This window comes from Quercus lobata, chromosome 1 (genome assembly GCF_001633185.2).
Source record: "Quercus lobata isolate SW786 chromosome 1, ValleyOak3.0 Primary Assembly, whole genome shotgun sequence".
NCBI lineage: Eukaryota > Viridiplantae > Streptophyta > Magnoliopsida > Fagales > Fagaceae > Quercus > Quercus lobata.
In genome coordinates, this window is record NC_044904.1 from 42,799,949 (window position 1) to 42,809,979 (window position 10,031).

The window sequence follows — 10,031 nt, forward strand, 5'->3', positions numbered from 1 at the left end:
TTGAAGTTCTCTCCAACTGAGCTCTGACTTGGAACAATTCTGCCTTAAGCTTCTTGGTCTTCTCAGCCAAGAAATTATTCTCAAATCTCAGTTCTCCAATGTTATGGCTGGCTTCATCAAACTTTGTGGAGATTTCTTCTTGTTCAAGCTCCACTTCATTGAGCTTTTTGGTGGCCAACCTATACAACTTCTCATGTTTTTTCGAGACCTTGTAAATTTTGCATAGGCTATGTGGATGTCATCTTGTTCATCCATCTTCTCAAATTTAGACTTCACCAAGTCCCCTTCTTCATCCATATCTTCAACAATCCCCTCAGTAGGATTTACAGTGGTAGTGAAGGCATTTAGGATTCCATCATCCTCATTGTCAGAATCATTTTTAGACTCGATGTCACTCAAAGTAGCAGCAAGTGCCTTACTCTTCCCAATGGTCTTGAGATACGTAGGGTACTCTTATTTCATGTGACCGAAGCCTTGATACCCAAAGTATTTTGGTCGTGAGGGAACAGTGTACTAACCGCCATCCCTAGCGTCCTTCTTTCCTTTTTCTTGGTTCTTGAACTGAGATGAATTGGATTGCTTGTGGTCTTTATTAAATCCTTTAGCATTGGTATTCTTCATAAACTTTTTGAATTTCCTGGTTATATTGGATTTCATCTTAAAATTTTCATCGTCTAAAGACTCATCAGTGTCACTGCTCTTGGCTTTCAATGCCATGCTATTTCCCTTACTAGATTTCCCTATCCTTTTTAAACCCAACTCATAGGTTTATAGATTGCCAACCAGCTCTGTCAAAGAAATTTTATCAATATCCTTTGATTCCTCAATCACGGTGATCTTGGCACGAAATCTCTTGGGTAGAGATTTGAGTACCTTTCTAACAATCTTGGGTTTGGAAATGGTTTCCCCAAGATTAAAGGCTGAGTTCACTAAGTCCTTGAACTTGGCATAGAACTCATCGAATGACTCATCCTCCTCCATATTAATCTCTTCAAAGCTTGTAGTAAGCCTCTTGTAAGGTTGAATTTAATCAACCATCTTGTTGGCTTTATTCCGTGCCAATTTGCTTGTAATTCAGCACTTAGAAATCCTGTATTTAGGTGAGAATCATGTAAGGGTAGTGTGTGAAAGAGTGTGAAGAAATGCTCAAGATTGTGCACTGAAGCAGGGACTGGTGATTGGATCACGCAGGTGGCTCGCGACTGGCAAGCCGCCAAAGGATGCAGACGAGTGAAGCATGCAGAGAAGCTAAACCGTCATGCCAACTATAGCATTATAGGAAAAAAAGTCTAGACTGGCCATTCAGTTAACTTGTGGCTTGGACTTGCGACTTAGTCAAGTCTCGAGGCCAAGTCGCCAGTCCACTCTGTTTTGAAAAATTGACTCTTCGCATTCCTTTCTTACTCCAGTATAAATACCCCTTATACCCATGAAATATTGAGAGCTTTCAAAGAGAATTTTGAGAGAAACCCTAGAGAAAAACAAGATTGACTCATCCACAATCTTTACATATTGACTCTTCAAATTCCTCAACTCTCACCCTCTCCATTGTTACATCCTTGAGAGTTTCATTAGCCAAATCCTTTTCTCACCATACCCATAACTGTGAGAAGGCTTTTTGGTGCTTGGGAAGCAGTTAGGAAGGGATCAATTGATATTGGTTGGTGCTATGGGTTATAGCGGAATCCGATAAGCTAGAGAAGACAAAGGTTCGGCGTAACCTTGTTTGAGCAAGAAGTTTGGAGGGCTTAGGTACACTGGGTAGATTAGACTTGGAGGGTCTTCTACTGTTCATGTATCCTAACTTCATTCTCTAGTAGATTATTGACTGCTTGGAGGACGGCAGAGAGGTTTTATGTAGAGGGTTTTGATTTCCTCTTTGATAACACATCGTTGTGTTGTCCATGTATTTGCATCTCTCTTCCCTTAATCTTTGCCATTTAATTTCTGCTGTGGATGTGATTTTATTTGATTTAGATTGTTTATCAATTTTTTTTAAGCTTATGTTAATATTCTGCACATACATTATTTGATAATAAGCTTGAATTGGTAATTTATAATTTGGGGGTCTAAACGTTCATAGGTGTTTTACACATTATTTGAACATTCAATTGGTATCAAAGTGGGTACACTTGTTGTGGTTTAAATACCTAAGTGTGATCCTTGACCCCTCATGTTTATTTGCCATGGATAGTGCTTTGTATGTCTCTATGCATGTTTTTGTTGATAATGAATGTAACATGCCATGTGTTTGTGAAAATGTCTCTATGAGTGATGATCCTCATGATTGTGATGCTATGTTTCATGAATCTTTGGGTGTCGTTGATATTCCTAACATCAAACTCTTCAAGAAAAAGGCTAAGAAGTTTCATAAAGATTTGAGCAAGTTATTTTGTGAAAAGGACAATTTGATTGCTAAGCTCAATGAATCCAATAAATTGGTTGAGAAATATAAGAAACTTACTGAAAATTCTCTTCAAAAGTTGAAAGATTTTGAATGTTTGAATATGGACTTGGATGCTAAACTTGTTTTGTCTAACAAACTTGTTGATGAGCTAAAATGTGAGAATGAATCTTTGAAAATGCATGCCACGTGTTTGATTACTGAACCTATTGCTAAAAAGGATGATAATATTTGTTGCAATCATGTTGTGGTACCCGATTTTGTGCCTATTGTGTATTCTACCTCAAAGGACAAATCGGTGTACGTTCCTCCACACAAAAGAAATCAAAAGGTGGAGAGAAAGACTCTTGAGTCAAAGCCTCCGTTTAGGTCTCAACCTAAGGCTTTGGATGGATCTAAGTTTGTTCCAACTTACACCATTGTGGTGTGATTGGTCATATAAGACCTTAATGTCATAAGTTGAAGAGAGAACAAAACCATGTTGCTAGATCCCTTCCCAAAAAGCCTAGTGGACCTAAACACATTGTTTGCCACTATTGTGATGCTTTTGGTCATCTAAGACCTCATTGCTATAAGTTTCATACTCTTAAAAGAATCAAAAGAAAATACAAACTTGAACTTCTTGGAAGTTATGCTAAAAAGGGTAAACTAGTTTTGAGTGAAAATAGTATGTTATTAAAGAAAGTGTTTAATGCTCTTAACTCCTTGACCATGTGCATCTTCGGTTCTCATTCTTCCAACCCTCGTCTCACTTCTCATGAGACACTCATTCCAAACAATCGTTCCGTTTGGATGAGGAAGGGTTCCTATGGTTGAGCTTTTGCTCGTTTGGTCCTTGATCTAATTCTTTCGATTTTTGTAGGACCCTTCATGCATTGAATGTCATATCTTCATTAATTTTATGCATCTTGCATTGCTTTTTATGCATTGTTTTTGTTTTGATCTTACTTTTATGTTTTAGTTTTGTGTGAGTAAAAATCCAAAATCACATAAAAAGTGAAAAATTCAAAAAGTTTGATCGTATATGTTTAAGCACATATCATATGTGAGTTTTGTCTTGTACCTTCGTACAAATGGCTTTATGCATTTATGAGTTTAGCTTGTTCTTTATGCACTTATATCTTTGTGGGAAAAATCTTAATATCTATGTGTGATTGTTGTAAATCGATCTTCAAGCTTGTCATGAATGATTAGTCAATATTCATGTTGGTTTTGATACATGCGTAGACTTGTGCATACATATCTTCCCACTCTTCTATTTTATTTTATTTTTTTTGGCTTAAAGAGCTCAACCAATGTAAATCTCAAAATGGAAAAAAGATAATGAGCTGCAAAAGCTATCACACATACTAGTATTCGACTAGGAAAAAGGGTAAGCGATTTTTATGAAAATGTACGACGCCCAAAAAGCTAGAGGCTTATTCGTCAAATTGAAATATAAAAAAATTCAGGCATCGATCTCAAAAAGAGATGTAAAGATAAAAAATGATCAAATGTTATGAATCATAAAGAAGCCAAATGAAAAGCTTCAAAGATATGTAATCATTTTCTTGTGAGAGGTCATATATGTTCATTTCATACCATATATAATAGCAGAAGCCTTTAAGGAGGTGCTGACACGTTAGGAAAAATGCCTATCTAAAAAACTGACACGTATAAGCTTTAAATTACAATCTTTCACTGCGTTAAAATATTGTTTGGGAGTCTCTTGCTATAAAATGAAACTAACCGCTTAGAACAAAAAAAAAAAAAAAACAAAAACAAAAAAAGAAAGAAAGAAAGAAAGAAAGATTGGTACTCAGAGAAAGGAGAGAGAGATGAGGCACACACCGAAGACCCTAACACACAAAGAGACCGAGACCGAGAGGAAGAGATTCCAACAATGGCGACACGTTTCAAGGAGAAAGTAGAGAAACCCGTAACTCCTCTCTCTTCTTAGAAACCCAAAAATCAAAACCATATCCTTCCCCCAAAATCAAAATCCAAAACTTAGATGAGAAAGAAGTAAACGATCATGCAATCTCCGATTCTCTTACACAATGGCCACCGATTCATCAGACTAACTCAACTTCAACCCTCCTACTACTACAGAAGAAAACCCTAAATAAACCCTAGACAACGACACTACTACTACTGCTGTCACGCCCACCAGATCACCTCGAAGAAGAAGAAGAGGAAGAACCAACTGATGAGGCTTCCGATCAGCCTTCTGTAACCACCGTTGATTTCGACATGAAGTACGGCGAGGATTCGAAGACCATTGTAGCCGCTGCCTGTAGCAGGGGATGTTGTTGATGTGGATCCCCGGCTTCCAATATTCAGAAGAAGATCCGCCGTGCTGAGCGATTCGGCGTTTCTTTGCAACTGACCGAGGAGAAAAAGCATAATTCACGAAAAGAGGTCTTTTTCTATTTGTCTTTTCTTTTTAATTATTGAATTGGTGTTTAATTTCTGTAAATCTACATTTTTTTTTTGTTTCTTTTAATGTTTCATAAATAATTTTTTCAAATACTAATTTTATGATATTTACCTGTTTAGGATTATTGAATAATTTTCGTTGTTCATGTTGTTAACTATCCTGCAAATTTTCTGCGTTTTTCTCTTAAAAGACCATAATTTGCCAATATGAATTTTTGGGTTTTAGGATCAATTAGTTCAAGTTGGTTTCTTTTTATATCTGTATACGGTTCTCACGTATGTTTATATATATTATATTAATACTCTTCTTGCTAGCAAGGTTATGAGATTTTGATTCTATAAGAGCCTATATGGGTTATATACTTATATATGATTTTTTGGATTTTAGGATACTTAATTAAATTGGTTTTTACCTTTTTTTTCTTTTCCCTGTGTATTTGAAGTTTTGAACTCAATTTGATTTTTTGAGTTTTTCCTCACATATACATTATGATTGTTGATTTATGATTGTGGTCTCTATAGCATTTATTCTTTTTTGGTGTTTGTGGGTTTTGGTCTTCTAGATTTCATGGAAGAACAACTCTAGTACTCTGCTATTTGCTGATGTTTAGAATGTTCAAATATTACAGATTCAAATCACAATGGAGTACAAAACTTTGAAGCAGATATCAGTGAATGTGGGATGCAGTTAACATAGCAAAAAACCATGATCTGATCAATATTGCTTGGAAAGGGTACTTTTTACAACTCTGATTCCTATGTTTTTAGTTATTTTTATTTTTCGACTGAGTCAGTATTGCGTATTTAATTGTATTTTGACTGTCTAGATCAGTTATATATTTGCTTGAATGCATCAAAATTTTCCTTATAATATCTATTGAATTTTGCATAAGATTTTGTATCATGAATATAATGTAATTTCCTTTTCTTTTCTTTTTTTTCAATTTCTTGAGTTCTGTTTTGTTCTGTTTTCTTGAACTGATAATGTTTTGTCGATGACTGCATGCTAAATACTTGGCTACCCAATATCAGAACATAAGTTGGCCTAAAAATGTTGAGGGATATGTTTTTATGTTGTCACTGCTTTCACTGCCATCTTTCTAACTTCTGTTTGTGTTGATGTTGGTAGCATGTACAGTTGTGCTCTGTTTTCTTTTATCAAAGAAATCTTATTATTTCATTGTTGTCCCGTAAAATTGTTGGAAATTTGGAATTGCTTTAGTTTTTTTACCATTGTTGCAGTAGCCTAATAGAAGGTTGGAATTCTCCACAAATTTTTTCACTATAATTCAGACTAGCTCAGTGATGACATTGTGTTGGTTTTTGAGAGATTTTAGTTTGTAATATTGAGGGTTCTATAATTGCTAATTTCAATTTTAAGCTAGTTTTGTATATTTAATTTGTGGTCTCTAGCATTTTATTTTTTTCATTGTTTGTGGGTTTTGGTGTTTTGGGCTGCTTTAAATAAGCATATGATTCATAAAGTATTTCATGTACTGTAATTGTTGATTTTTATAATTCACATAATATGTGCGTGCATCCACCCTTTGGTGTTAGTTCTTGAGTTTTTATTGAAAATTTTGCTTCGCAACCCAATGAAGAGATAAAAAGAAGGTAGTGGGTTGATTTTCTATTGATGAGTAATGGAATCTTAGGGATTTGCTTTAGCAATACAACATTTTGAATCAAAAGAAGGGGTCACATATTAGGTTTTACTTTCTCTACTAATAGAGGTTATATTTATTATATGCGTCCATTAAGGGTTGATTTTCTTAATAGGTTGTAGCTTTCTTTTAAGATTTTGTTAAATACTGTTTTGCTACATTACTCAATCAAGGTTTAAGGGTCGGCAACCTTTTACCCTAATCTCCCATTTATATTTTCCAGTTTATTGAGTTTTGTTTTCTTCCATTGTTGTATTGGTTAGATTTTATTTTTGTTTAGCAGATTTTTGTTAGGTTTGCACTTTTTTTCGTTTGCCTTTATGTTTTGTTGATTACTGTAGTGTGTTGATTTATTGATGATGTTCCTCAAAGTGAAATTATGGTTTCCCTTGAATTATTTACTGCATTTTTTAAATAGAAACAGATAGATAGATAACAAAATTTTTGTTAAATACTGTTTTGCTGCATTACTCAATCAAGGTTTAAGGTTTGGCTACCTTTTTCCCTAATTTCCTTTTTCTTTTTTCTTTTTTTCAATTTCTTGAGTTCTGTTTTGTTTAGTTTCCTTGAACTGATTATGTTTTGTCGATGACTGCATGCTAAGGGATTACTAAATCAAAGTCTTTTCTCAGTTTATCTAAAGTCTTTAACTTCTCATTCCCAACTACTCAATGCTACAAAGGGTCCTCTCAGTGATAAGACCATTTATTATACTTCAATAAGAGTTACAAAATTAATTTGAAAGGTCAAATTCTGTTTTCATTTTTACATAAGTGCCTACAGATTGCAGAGTGACATGATTTGGAGGTAATAATAGATGAAGCTTTTTCTTTGTGTCCGTTAAGGGTTGATTTTCTTAATAGGTCGTAGCTTTCTTTTAAGATTTTTTGTGTTGGCCTGTAATGATTTTTCTTAAGGGAATCTTTGCCTATATATATATACATATATAATTTTTTTTTTAATTATCAATATATATTTTCTGCTTCAATTTTGGAGTTTGGTGGGCTTAGACATCACCAACTATAGATTTAGATGCTCTAAAAAACACTTTTATGGTGACATGGCACATAATATTTAACAATGCTTTTACTTGGTTCTCTTTTAGAATAGCGTTTTGTTATTTCCTATTGGCTTTTCTTTCATATATGGCTGTTAGAGACAATTTTGTGATGCCATCTCTAATCACCTATGTTTTGTTAATAGCCATATTTGTAAGATGGATGGTTTAAAATCTGAATGTTTGGGGAGTACAGTTATTTTGTAATTTTTGGAAGTAAAATTATTAGTATTTTATGTTAATTACTGAGTTTTTGGTTCTCTTTAGAATAGCATTTTGTTATTTTCTGTTGGCTCTTCTTTCATATATGGCTATTAGAGACAATTTTGTGATGCCATCTCTAACCACCCATCCTTTAATCACCTATCTCTAATCACCTATTTTTTGTATTTTATGTTTTGTTAATAGCCATATTTGTAAGATGGATGGTTTAAAATGTGAATGTTTGGGGAGTACAGTTATTTTGTAATTTTTTGTAAGTAAAATTATTGGATTTTTATGTTAATTATTGAGTTTTTGCAGATTGAACTGCATTTTCTCTGATCGCCTTTGTTGTTTTTCTTCTTGATATTTAATTTTACTATTATTCCTCTATTGATATATGTCTCTAATTTACTAGAATGCTTATTTTGTTTTTTGTTTTTGGAGCATCTTACGCTTTCCTTTTGCGTTAGGAATAATTTCTCATATATTTCAAAATTGTTCTATTAGACTTGGTTTCTTTTAATTTTTGTATTGCTCAGGTTATTAGGCTCAGTTTATTGGCAGGTTTTTTTTTTTAATGTTGTTGTTGTTAGCTTTGTTTATTTTGTTTATTCATTTGTTTTTATTGTGTATGTCTTAGTGTTCTGGATTGAGTACTTATAGATGTTTTAATTTTATTTATTTATTTTATGAATAGATGATTACATAATAATGGGTGAAAGCTTCATGAATTCCATAACATGGGTGTGTGTATAATCTAATCTATCTCTTTGTGTAATTTTGAAGCATAGCCTAAAAAATTTGAGGAACTTTAGTGTAATTAATCTTGATTCTTGCTGTCTTATTGAGTGCTTATGTTTAGGTGCTTTTTCAATCAAGGTATTTTAGTTAGTATTGATTTCTGCTTAGTATAGTTGTTTTGATTTGGTTTGGTTTTGGATATATGGTTAATATGATTTTGGGCAATTTTTCAATCAGCATAAGATTTTTTGCCTTTGCATATGCATCATTCTTCTTGAATGACCATTTCAACCTGAGTTTACAAACTTTTCACTTAACTTTCATCAAGAACAATTTTAGGTTTACTTATCTCTCTTCATTTATTATTGATTTTTTTCCCCTGGGTTTGTAGGTGGAAAGGCGTTTCCTTAATGCAATCCAAGTCTTAGAAGATAAGGTATGACCAATGTATAGTTTTTACTTTATTGAAATCTCTTTGATTTTGTGCTTTCATAGATTGTGGTGAAAAGGTTCAAATTTGTTGAATCGGAGGGTTTTGAATCTTTTGATACAATTATTTGCTTTGATCTTTAATTTTGCATATTTATGTAAAAATAATTGAATTGTCTATTCAAATTGTCAGGTTACGGAGAGGAATTACCATATTCATCTTGCTTAATTTGTTTCTTAATATTTTGAGTTACATTGTTTACTAAAATGGTTTTTTTAGTGGGGACTGAAAATGTTTACAATCCTTAGATAGTTAAAAAATAGAAAACATAGACATGTTTGATGCCTGCAGCCCATTGTTATTAATCTGAGTGACATCTTTGAGAAGAGGATCCCATGAAAATTGCATTATCAAATTTAAACCATAACTGAAATATAAAAGTTTCATTTTATAATTTAAAGATATAACATTAAACCTAAAGCATAAGGAGCTGGACATAAAGAAATTACATATCCATAGACTTATGGGGGATAAACTTGGTAATAGATGTGTTATCTCATATAAATTGTGTATTCATCTATTTACGTTTTGTATACAGGTGAGTATTATGATGAGGAGGTTGCTGGTAGAGCGTATGATCTTGCTACCTTAAATAGACAATCTATATCAGTAGTTAAATGAATAACATATTCAGTTTTATACAAGGTCGAGATTTCTCAATTATATACAAAAAATTGTAATGTTCAATTTGATTTTTATACATCGTTGAGATTTTTCACAGTTAAACTGGCCTTCATTTGGGTTCTATTCAATATTTTGTTGCTTTAATACAATTGGTAGGCTTCACCCATGGTTTCTTACATTTTCATATTTTTACATTATAAACATTGTTTGCATTTTCCTTTGGTGTAGTAGGTATTGTCATAAAATAAATTAAAAAAAAAAAGTGAAATTGATAATTTGGTATAAATTAGTGGCACTACATTTTTGGAATCACTCTTATAGTGAGAGTGTGATTTTTTTTTTTTTTTGGGGGGGGGGGGGAGGGGCTAAGTGAATTCTGTAAGACTATTTACTACTGTAGTTGATGTAATTCATAGGTTATTACTATAG

At 33.0% G+C, this 10,031-nt stretch overlaps 1 long non-coding RNA gene across 1 annotated transcript; it reads left to right on the plus strand.

The window, feature by feature from the left end:
• Positions 1 to 4,240: 4,240 nt before the first annotated feature.
• Positions 4,241 to 9,718, plus strand: LOC115956849. Its single transcript, XR_004084313.1, has 4 exons — positions 4,241 to 4,804; positions 5,452 to 5,556; positions 8,880 to 8,924; positions 9,517 to 9,718. It is a non-coding gene; the product is annotated as an uncharacterized LOC115956849 (long non-coding RNA).
• The last annotated feature ends 313 nt before the right edge of the window (positions 9,719 to 10,031 follow it).